Source organism: Leptidea sinapis, chromosome Z (assembly GCF_905404315.1).
Source record: "Leptidea sinapis chromosome Z, ilLepSina1.1, whole genome shotgun sequence".
Classification (NCBI taxonomy): Eukaryota; Metazoa; Arthropoda; class Insecta; order Lepidoptera; family Pieridae; genus Leptidea; species Leptidea sinapis.
Window position 1 is genome coordinate 33,956,780 of NC_066312.1, and position 12,421 is coordinate 33,969,200.

Below are 12,421 nucleotides of genomic sequence, written 5' to 3' on the forward strand. Positions count from 1 at the left end.
TACATATTATCTAAAATATATATGTGTAATGATTTCAATATAACTAGATTTAATTATTACTTTATTAAAATTATACTATATTAAATATTATTATTATTTATAAAGTCATTAAATCTTAAAGGCATTAAGTGAAATATGAGTAAATGGTTCCCAAATTCTCAAACGCCAATGTAGGCCAAGTAATTTGATATAGTCTCCAGAGGAGCACTTTCTCATTACTTACTTAGCTGTCTTGTTCAGAAAGTAAAAGTCATTTAAGTGAAATATCAAACAAAATCCAATTTTTACTCCTCGATAAAATAACTGCGTAATATTCGGAGGAAATTGAAAATGAGCCGCACTTATCCCCAACGCCTATTTATTTTAATTTATTTATTATATTTACTTTGGCACCAAACAGTCCTTGAGTGCCCATTATAATATAGTTAACAATTAATGTAATTATTCAGGAAGTATTAGGAAATTAAGAATAACACAACGTAAATACAAAAAGAAAACAATATAGAGAAAAAAGGAACATTAATTGTTTATTGCAAACTAATTATTAATTAATGATTTTTGAAGACTTTTATATTATTAGTAAAGGGCTTTAAGTGAGATATTTGATTATTCTACAGTTTCAAACAGCGGTGAACGATAGCATTTGAAGCAAAAGTAGATTTAATTATTTTCACACAGACTTTTGACTATAACATAGTTCCTATTTAATTTTTAATGATTCTTTTTCTATTTATAATTTAAGATGCATGCAAGTAATATTAGTAAATGCATGCGAAAACATATAATTGTTTGTATAGTTTTATGTACTGTTTGTTTTCCTCTTGCTGTTAGGCAACTTAAGACAACTGTACAGGCCAGGTTCATTACATAAGTGTACATGACAAGCTATGTCTTACACTCTTTATATGTATATCGCTTTGTTTTTTGTGCGTGTGTTGCTGAAAATATAGGCTAACACTTGGCTCCTATTTTTTGCGACGTTTTCTCAGCTGTCACAGTCTATCTAGAGTCTAGACGTATAAATTATTTAAGAAAATAAAAATACCACGCTCCTAGAGTGAAGTAGAGAACTAATTAAACTTTAATTAGGTATCATATTTTTATATTTATTTAAAGAAGTTTTTTTTATTGGTCTAAGATATGGCCATAATTTTCAAACGTCTTTGTAAATCTTTAGTTTGATCTGCATTCCTTTAGATAATACGTAAATTTTGTAAGTGAATAAAATAAAATTTATTAAATAAGTAATATCCATCTTGAAACACAAGGCATATGTCGAGATACGAGATCTGCGGACTTTGATAGATCCCATTTATTGTGAGATTCTGATACAACTTTTATGTATTTCAAACTGTAAATTGATCTCGTCCAACCGCCAAGCTTACTTGTGAACAGAACGACTCGTGCCAATAAACAGAGAATCGTAAATCTTGAAGTGCGGCGAGCAACACTATATTTTATTATTATCGGCTTATTATGTATTTTTGTTTTCAGGCGGGGACTGACTAGGATTATAAACGCAACAACCAAACCTAGAATATTTGTGTTGATCATGTGGCTGGGCTTCAGATGGGCCTTTATTTTACTGATTTTCTTTTACTTATTCAAAATTTACGTATTAAATTGAAATTTGTTTTGTTTTAAGTTTTAAAAAAGTACTAATTCTATTAAATTCTTTAAAAAAAAAATTGTAATAGTCCTAATCCTAATAATATTATAAAAGTGAAAGTTTGTATGTCTGGATGCATTGAGAAAACAATTTTTGTGGATATTGAGGTATCACCGCGCCTTTAGTGTAAGTTTGCGGTCTTCTAAGGTCTTTTTTACCATTTTGAAGCTTACCAGAGCCGATATGAACGCATTACAGTATCTTGGCTGTAAGAAACAAGAAGCCTATGATAAGAACTTTATATTCCTAAGCAACGCTAATAGTCAAGACGGTTCAACAGCAATTGATCGTCGATACTTCGAGCTGCTACTCGCTGATTTCTAAGAGAAACAGAAATATATGTAAATAAATATATTATTATATTAAATATATGTAACATAATATATTGCAACAACACTTATATAACGAAAGTCTCAAGTAATTACGAAAAATATCTGCCATCTGTGAGCTGTTGCTTGTGGCGTGCACCGCAAAAAAAGTAACAGTAATACGAATATAAAATATTGTAGAAATGTTTATCTTAAATAGTTCTAGAAAAAGCACGCGACAGCATATATCTATCTTTTTTATGTGTGAGCCGTTATCGCCAAATAGTGAACCTTAAGTAAATAAAAAATTATCATTTATTAAGTTGATCCTCATATCAATATTAATACTTTTATCGCATTTGGTATTTAAAGTAGATAAACTATGTCTTTTAAATACATAATTTGGACAAAGATTTGAATAGTTATGACGCTGACGATAAACAACCGAGTGCGCGATATTATTGTGTTGTATAACTAATAAATACATTAAATTGAAATTTTGCCAAAATGTTGTTTTAACAAGAGGTCAGAACAATATGTAGGCTCCATATTGTCAAGATAGATGCAGACATGTATATATTTTTGCGGGCAGCTAGTTTAATATATAAGGCAAAACCGAAATATTTGATCGTTTCGAATTCAGTAACTTTATAATGAATTTAAAAAACGAAGTAAGCAGTATTTGTCTGCACGAAATGTAAAAAAATACTTGAAATTATTTATTAAGTAAACTTTGTATCTATAATGGGATATCTTACACTAAAAGATAAATTTTAAGTATTTCTTAAAAGAGAATAGTTTTATCATGAAAAGATCGGTTTTCAAAAAAAGTTCAATCAGTTACTCTATGCAGCTGAAGCATAAATATCAAGAAAGCATCGACTTGTCATTTTAGTAAAGTCAGGTCTTAGTCAGTATTTTTTATTAAAAAAACTTTTAATACACTTTTTTTTTATTAATAATTTATTATTAACAATATTATTATACAACTTGTAGTTTTATCAGTAACAAAAAATGATAACCCAAACCAAAATAAATATGGATAATATGATGCTTTATTTAATTATAATATAGAAATAAGATGCAATCGTGTGGTTTTATGAAACTAAATAGCATATTAATAACACAGAATAACATAACTTTATAAAAATTTAAAGATAATGTAATAAAAAACCTCCCTCTCGGGAACCAGAGCTTTAATCTGGCGCCTTAGACCTCTCGGCCAACCTGAATTGAAAGCAAAAGTTGAAATTAGTGATTTAAATTTACCTCTATTCCGCGGCCGCATGAACCAACCTGACATAGATGACGAAAAAAATATACTAAAACTTTAAACTTTACCCAAACCAGCGTGATAGCTCAATCTCAATATCCACAAAATAAAGTGTTCAGCGTGGTTTTACCAGTGGGAGGCTCCTTTGCACAGGATGCCGGCTAGATTATGGGTACCACAACGACGCCTATTTCTGCTGTGAAGCAGTAAAATGTAAGCATTACTGTGTTACGGTCTGAAGGGCGCCGTAGCTAGTGAAATTACAGGTCAAATGAGACTGAACATCCTATGTCTCAAGGTGACGAGCGCAGTTGTAGTGCTGCTCAGAATTTTTGGGGTTTGTCAAAAATACTGAGCGGTACTGCCTTATAATGAGCAGGGCGTATAAATTACATCAGCTGAAAGTCCTGCTCGTATCGTCCCTTATTTTCATAAAAAATGCGTGCTTAAAGTTGTTTTCACTTCAAATAATAAATGAAATAGGGGTATATAAAGAACACATTATCACAGTTGCTCTCTATTTGATTGTAATTCACTTTAAACTGACGTACATTATGAATGTTCCTCTTGTACAATGAAGAGTTTTCATATTATTTCCGTGCTTTATTTTCCCGCCATATATCCTTACGTCACAAGCAAGCTGCGAGGACCACAGATTATAAAGGCGCGACAAAGCGTTGACAGAGTTGAATTTACGACCTGTGGTTCGCACTTATGTTCCATCTTGTAATTGTTGTTGTTATATTAATGCATTATATATTTTATACCTACATTTCTCATGATAAGCTGATCAGATGCTACTATTGCATAAAGTTATAATTTCAAACAGAAACTACGGAGAACGATAATTAAAGCATAAAATAAAAATGAGATTTGTATCAGGATCGGGCTGGTTTATTAATATTTCGATGATACGGTTCCTTTCAAACACGGAATAGTAAAAACAGAAGGACTCCGCGCCGTGATATTAGCAAGTGAAGCACCTTTATGCTAGTGTGTGTGCGGTTACGGGGGATACCAGTTACCCAATTTTTTCTCCCTTAAATAATCATATATCCACAAATACTTTTATAATATTGTTTTCACACTTTTTCACAACGCACGACGGCATTTTAAAACATTTTATTGCGACGCAAACTGTTCTGTCACAGACGATGGCAAATCTAATAATGGGGCTATGTATTTACACGTTTACCGGCTTGTTTTGGTGCTTCACTGTTATGTAAGGTGACACGGAGTCCTTCTTTTTTTACTCGTCCGTGCTTTCAAATATATTTTTTATTTTTATTCTACTTTCTTTTTTATATGAGGAATTAATGAACTACCCCAGATAATATATTTCTTAATATCGGCTCAATTACGAACGTAAATAGATTCTGACCAATCCGAGATCTTTCATCAGGGTCTTACAGAACAAAAAAGTAAAAATACAGCCCCAATCAAGCGAAGCATTCAAAATTATAACAAAGGAATTGGACGATAAAAATACAGAGTACTATACTTATAAACCGAAACAAGAACGGAATTTCAAAGTTATACTCAAACATATGCACTCGTCAACAGACACTGAAGACATCAGAGAAGCACTCGCAGCCCTTGATCATACAGTTACTAATATATGGAATATGAAGCAAATGTATACCAAGAAGCCACTAGATATGTTTGTTATCGAACTACAGCCAAAAACGAATAACAAATATATATATAATATCAAGGGAATCCTTAATTTCCGTGTTAAGTTCGAACCACCATGGCCAAAACGCAGCTTACCACAGTGCTCCAATTGTCAGGACTATGGTGTGGCCACACCAAAAAGTACTGTCGTCGTAAGGCAAGATGTATTAAATGTGCTGGTTACCATGCTTCCGTTGAATGCCCGCGGAAAGTAAGATCTGATGGTGTAAAATGTGTACTGTGTGAAGGAAACCATCCTGCAAATTATAAGGGCTGTACAGTCTTTAAAGAACTCCAAAGACAGAAATACCCACCACTTCGTAGCAAAATAGAAGTGAATCATAAGAATGACAAAAGTACCAACTTAGTTAATAATTATAGTAAAATTCTGCCAACACAACTGATTGACAAAACCAAAACATATGCTGAAACAGTTAGACATGAACGGGAAAAACCGAAAATGAATCCATTTAAATATAGCCAAAATAGACAGACTTCAGACGAAGAGACAAACGAACCAAAAGATAACTCTATCGACTCCAAACAGATAATGACAATGTTCAAAGAAATGATGCAGCAAATGACAACTATGACAAACCTACTTATGAACATCATGTCCCTACTGCATTCACATTCAGACCATTAAAAATTGCTATGTGGAATGCCAATGGGCTGTCAAATCATACTCTCGAAGTTATAATGTTCTTAAATACCAACAATATAGACATAATGCTAGTATCCGAGACCCATTTTACGAATAAAAGTTTCTTTAAAGTGCCTAGATACAAAATGTACAATACAAACCATCCTGACGGCTCCGCTCATGCAGGCTCAGCCATACTAATTAAAGAAAATATAAAACACTATGTGACAAATTCGTACTGTAGTAACGAAATTCAAGCTACTAATATTGTAATTGATTCCTCTAGAGGTCCGCTAACAATTTCAGCCCTTTACTTGCCCCCTAGGCACAACCTTAAAAATGACAGCTACACTTCGTTCTTTCAAACGCTGGGCAACAAATTCATTGCAGGAGGTGATTATAATGCGAAACATATTGACTGGGGATCACGGATTATAACTCCCAAGGGACGTGAACTCAGTAAAACAATACACCAGCTCAATCTCCAAGTATCATCTACCGGCGAACCAACGTACTGGCCCAGTGATATCAATAAGAAACCTGATCTGGCTGACTTCTTTGTCACTAAAGGCATTCCGGCTTCATCCTTGTGCTGTACATCCAGCTTAGATTTATCTTCTGATCATACTGCAATCATAGCCGAACTACGCAATAAACCAGTGCTAATAAAGAGACCCTGTAAACTCCACAGTAAAAACACGGATTGGATTAGATTCAGACAACGATTAAACGATACTATGACTTCTCAAATCCCATTAAAATCTGACTGTGACATAACTAATGCTGTAGAGATATTTAATAAGTGTGTCCAATCAGCGGCGTGGGAAGCTACTCCTACAGTTCATAGCGATAATGACTACATACCGACTTATCCTCAAATTGTAGTGGACCTGGTACAAAAAAAGAGACAAGCTAGGAAAACGTATCGAGAATCAAGATTTCCAGAACATAAACGAATATATAACATACTTGTCAGAAAACTTAAAAATACGCTAAGTAAAGTTAGAAACGAAAATTTTGAAAACTTTTTGCATAACCTTGACGCCACATCTGCAACTGATTATTCACTATGGAAAGTCGTGAAAAGTGTTAAAAGACCTATCACTTTCCAATCACCCTTACGTAAAGAAGATGGAAGCTGGACAAGAACTGATGCAGATAGAGCGAAATTATTCGGTGAACATTTGTCTTGCGTTTTTACTTTTAATCCCGACTTAGGATCAAGTAAAATAGACGAGGTTAGGGAAAGCATGTCCTTGACCCATCAGCTGTCACTTCCGATCAAATGTTTTTCCAAAACTGAAGTATACCATGCCATTCGTAAACTAGACTCAAAAAAGGCACCCGGCTATGATCTCATAACAGCAAAAACATTAAAAGAATTACCTGACATAGGCATTATATTATTGACACAAATATACAATGCTATTTTAAAACGCGCATTCATTCCTGAACAATGGAAAACAGCTGAAATAATCCTTATCCTTAAGCCTGGAAAGGAACCAGATAAAGTTACATCATATCGCCCCATAAGCCTACTGCCAATAGCTTCTAAACTGCTGGAAACCCTCGTCATGAAAAGACTTCTACCAGAAATCAATAAATCAAATATAATCCCTTCGCACCAATTTGGATTTCGCGAGGCTCATGGAACCGTTGAACAGATTCATCGACTAGTCAATGAGATCAATTCCGCTTTTGAAAAAAGAAAGTACTGCTCGGCAGCCTTCCTCGATATCTCGCAAGCTTTTGACCGAGTTTGGCACCAAGGCCTGCTATTCAAGATATTGAAAATCCTTCCTCCAAACTTCTATCTATTTTTAAAATCTTATCTTACTCGACGTCACTTTTATGTAAAGCTTGGTGAAGAAAAATCTGACTTATATGACATTAAGGCGGGAGTCCCACAAGGAAGTGTTATGGGTCCAGTCCTATACCTATTATTTACTTTTGACCTACCATTAACAAAAAATGTACTTGTGGGCACCTTCGCTGATGATACAGCAGTGTTATCTACCCATGAAGATCCGGAAATTGCATCCAATATGCTACAACGAAGTCTTGATGAGATATCCGTGTGGCTGCGCGACTGGCACATCAAAGCGAATGAGTCCAAATCTGCTCATATGACCTTCACACTTAGACATGGCTCATGCCCTCCAGTAAAATTGAATAACATTGAAATACCCCAATGCGAGGAAGTGCGATATTTGGGTATACTCATGGACAGAAGACTGACATGGAAAAAACATATTTTCAATAAAAGAAAAGCACTTGGCATACAACTCAGAAAGATGTACTGGCTAATGTCACGGCACTCAAAATTGTCTCTCTGTAATAAATTACTCCTATATAAAAGTATATTAAAGCCTATGTGGTCCTACGGAATTGAGTTGTGGGGAACTGCATCAAATTCAAACCTGGAAATACTCCAACGCTTTCAGTCTAAAATGCTACGGATCATAACAAATTCACCTTGGTATATCACCAACATCCAACTTCACCGCGACCTGAAAGTACCAATGGTCAAACAGGAGATTCTTAATAAACTCAAGTCTTATGCAAAACGTATTCAAGCCCACCCAAACGCACTCGCCTGCAATTTGATGAGTAAAAGTTGTTTCAACAGACTAAAGAGAAAAGCCCCTCAAGACCTCAATATTGTATAAGATATTGGCATTAAAAAAAAATGGATTGGTCACTGGACTAATACCATTCCAAGACTAATTTGAACTATGTAACCTCTAGCCAAATGCCAAGTGATTAGGCAGATTGCAAAATAGTCAATATTAAAAAAAAAAAAAAAAAAAAAAAAAAAAAAACAGGGATGGTGTTGTGATTTTGCGGTCACGTCCCATCTAGCCCTGCGAAATTACGCTCGTTGTGCAGGGTGGGGACACGGGGTGCGACGGTGGAAAGGAGGAGTATGGTAGGAGTGAAACATTTCTATCACTATTGGCGTTCACGCGTGCATAAAAAGTACTAACGATGTCCATTATTACAAAATTGAATTATGAAAACTATAATACAAATGTCATAAATATTTTTTCATTAGAAATCACAAATAAGAATATTGCCATATTTATCTTCGGTTACACATTTCTTTAAACACACAGAAATGTGATTAACGCTTAATTTATGTTCCGCTGAGTGGAAAACATTTTATTGCCAGTGTGAACAATAACAGATACATTCCCAATATTTTGGGGTTAATTGGAGTTTTATTGCCAGTTTTGTTCTAATGAAATTAGCATAGTTTCTGCTTTCATTGACAAATAGTTTTGCTGCAATTTGACTTTGGGTGTAACAATATTATGTTTTACGGCTCGAAAGATATATTTAATTTTTCTGTACCTTATAGTTTTATATTTTAATTTATAGCTCAATATTTTTTTTATAAAAAAAGGGACGAGACGAGCGGGATGTTCAGCTTATGGTAATTGATACGACATGCCTATAACAATACAGTGCCGCTCAGGATTTTTGTAAAACCCAAAAATGAGCGGTAATGTAGAATTGCACTTGTCACCTTGAGACATAAGTTGTTTAGTCTCATTGGCCCAGTAAGTTCACTAGCTACGGCGCCCTTCAGACTGAAACACAGTAATGTTTACAAAACTGCTTCACGGCAGAAATAGGCGCCGTATTGCAAAAGGCTTTCGCAATGCGCTTTCCACAAGGGTCCATGCACCGTCATTGGACATAAACCTTAGTGAGGCATGCATATTACTGCATTTAATAATGATAAAAATTTGTAATTCTTAGACCATTTATACATCTAGATAGACTGTGACAGCTGTGAAAACGTCGAAAAAAAATCGAGGTTGTGAGTTAATACCTCTATTTTGATCAATGCACGCACACTTACACAAAGTGACATACAAATCGCGAGTGTAAGACGTAGCTTGTCACGCATATTAACGTAATAAACCTGGACTGTTTTCATCGGTTGTCTAGCAGCGATAGGCTCTATAATCTAGACCTATAAATTATTATTTTTTTAAATGCAGTTACAAAAACACTTGTCTCCATCCTTTAAAAAGTATTTTATTGAAACAACTTGTGAAAACTTGTGTTAGTAAAAATATTATTTTGCTTATGATCGCTCGCTTATTTTATTTCTTAGAGCACTTTTGCACTACGTCCGATCAGGGGGTCTACTCACTTTGTCCGAATCGAAACTTCGTAAACGAACGAAATTTAAACGAAGCTTCGATAGTGACCCTACTCTATTATGTTTTCGGACACATCAACGAAGTTCGGAACCATAGACAATATTCGTGAACGAATGGTGACCGATTGAAATGAACATTATATTAATCCAACTAATTTGAATAGTTCTATTTCATTCCAACGTTGGGTAGTAACGTATGACAACCAAAAATGTCTGTAATGTAAACATGTCAAATTAGTACTTCAGTAGGTCTACTCTAATTCATTTGTTACGAAGTTTCGTCCCGAACGTCATTGCTTGACATTTCGAATTTCTAAACCTACTCTAAATCATTTACGTTCCGAACGAAAATATGAAGATGACGGCTATTTGTTCGGAATTTTAACGTCAATTTGACGAAACCAAAGATGTTGACCTATTGGTTTCGTTTTTGTGTATTTTGTTGCAATTGCGCTTGCTCTACGTGAAATCATTAAGAACATTGAAGAAACCAACGCCGCTTATGCAATCAATTTAATATAATTGAAATTCCCGACTTAGAGTACAAACTCTAGAGTACAAATTTTGTAATTTCCTATAAAGGAAATTACAGAATAAAATAAATTATAACATGGTATGTTTTACATAACTTATGTATCAAGGGTGGTATTAATATTCCCGAGTTCTTCTTCGTCGGATTACTCTTGAAAGAGCAGTCGTGGTCACGTCGAACGACGAACGATTCTACGCCAGTTATCCCTGGATGTTGCTTCTCTGGCACATGTGTTGAGGGGAGTATTGGTTAGGGCTTTGGTTTTTGGTTGGTTGACCCTTCCCTGAACAACAAATCTCTCTATGGCATGCTCTCCACGTCGCGTGATATGTCCGAAGTATCTGAGGATACGGGCTCTGACTATAGATGAAAGCCTTTCTTTCACCTTGAGCTCTTCAAGTATCGAGACGTTTGTGCGGCGTTGTATCCAAGATACTCGTAGCATTCGTCTCCAACACCACATTTCTAGTGCGTCAATCCTTTGTCTCTCTCGTTCTTTGACTGTCCATGTTTCGGCACCATATAGTAGTATGGGAAACACTAGAGATCTTACTAACTGAACTTTAGTAGCTGTGGTGATATTCCTGTCCCGCCATATCCTCGTCAACTTCTGCATTGCAGATCTGGTAATAGCCATTCGCCTTCTAATTTCGTCTTCCGAGCCACCAGTATTTGCGACCAGTGATCCTAAGTATATGTATGACTGTACAACCTCGCAATTAGCAATCTCGACTATATCTGGTGCATTGTTTTGACTTCGATCGACAATCATCATTTTTGTTTTCTGCCGGTTTATTTTAAGGCCATACTGGAGGCTGGTATGCTCGATACGATGTAATAATTCAGCAATGTTTTCCTTACTTGTCGCTATTAACGTGGTGTCATCGGCATTTTGGAGATTGGATATGTTTTTGCCACCAATTGGTATGCCATCTGTCCAATCTTGTAGAGCTATCCTCATAATGTGCTCCGTATAAATATTGAACAGAAGAGGCGACAAAATGCAGCCCTGCCTGACTCCTGCAGAGGGATGAAGTAGGTCGGACGTGACATTATCCACCTTGACTGAAGCGGAACCATGTTCATAAAGAGATTTAACAGAATCAAATGCCTTTTGGAAATCAACGAAGCATATGAAAGTCGGTCTGTTGAATTCCTTTGCTTTCTCTATTATTTGTCTCACAATTAGGATCTGTTCTCGTGTACCTTTGCCCTTTACGAAACCGGCCCCGAGTTCACCGAGGATGAATTGCAATATGAATGAAGCAGGCGGGTTCCCTCTTAATCAGCTGCGTCTTCACGTCAAACTCTACGGGCAGGTCGAAGGGCATGAACTGCATTAGTACAACTGTTAGAAAGGATAAAGATAGAACTTTATCTTATTTATTCCTTCCTAACAGTAGGTAGTGGTATTCCTATCTTTAAAATAAATTTCATTTTTGTTATTAATGAAAGAACAAAATTTATTTTTTATTTTATTATATTATAACAGGAAAACTTACAGCTAACAAAGAGTACCTTATCAGACATATAAAATAAAAAGTATAGCTTCGTCATCATATGTGCAGCAGTAAAAAATATACCTATAAAAGGATGGTAATATATAGAGGGAATTCTTTTAGTGAAAAAAAAAGCAAATAAATATATAACTGACATTTACTTGAAACTTTCTGATAGAATGAGTAGGTATCGCAATTGCGAGGTGTGTTACTTCGCAATGGCGATACCTACTACTAATCAATGTACTATTAAAGAATTCTAATAAAAAACCTTAAGTACTAAATTGACATGATTACTTTGCGTCTGTAATACAGACTTTTTGGTTGATGAAAAATGAAATGATCTTTTAAAGTGCTTTTTAACAAACCTCGCAGACGCGTTACCTACACATTATATCAGAAAGTTTCAAGTAAATATCAGATATATACTTATATTTTTCACAAAAAATATTGCTTCTACATATAACCATCCTTTTAAAGACAACACTTTTCAAATTGGTGGACATACGATGATGAAGCTATACCTTTTAATTTATATGCCTGAGTACCCTGAATTAGCAGTTAGTTAGTGTTCCTTTTATAATAAAACTAGCTGACCCGGCAAACGTTGTTTTGCCATATAAAGTATAATTCACGCGATAGTTTTATA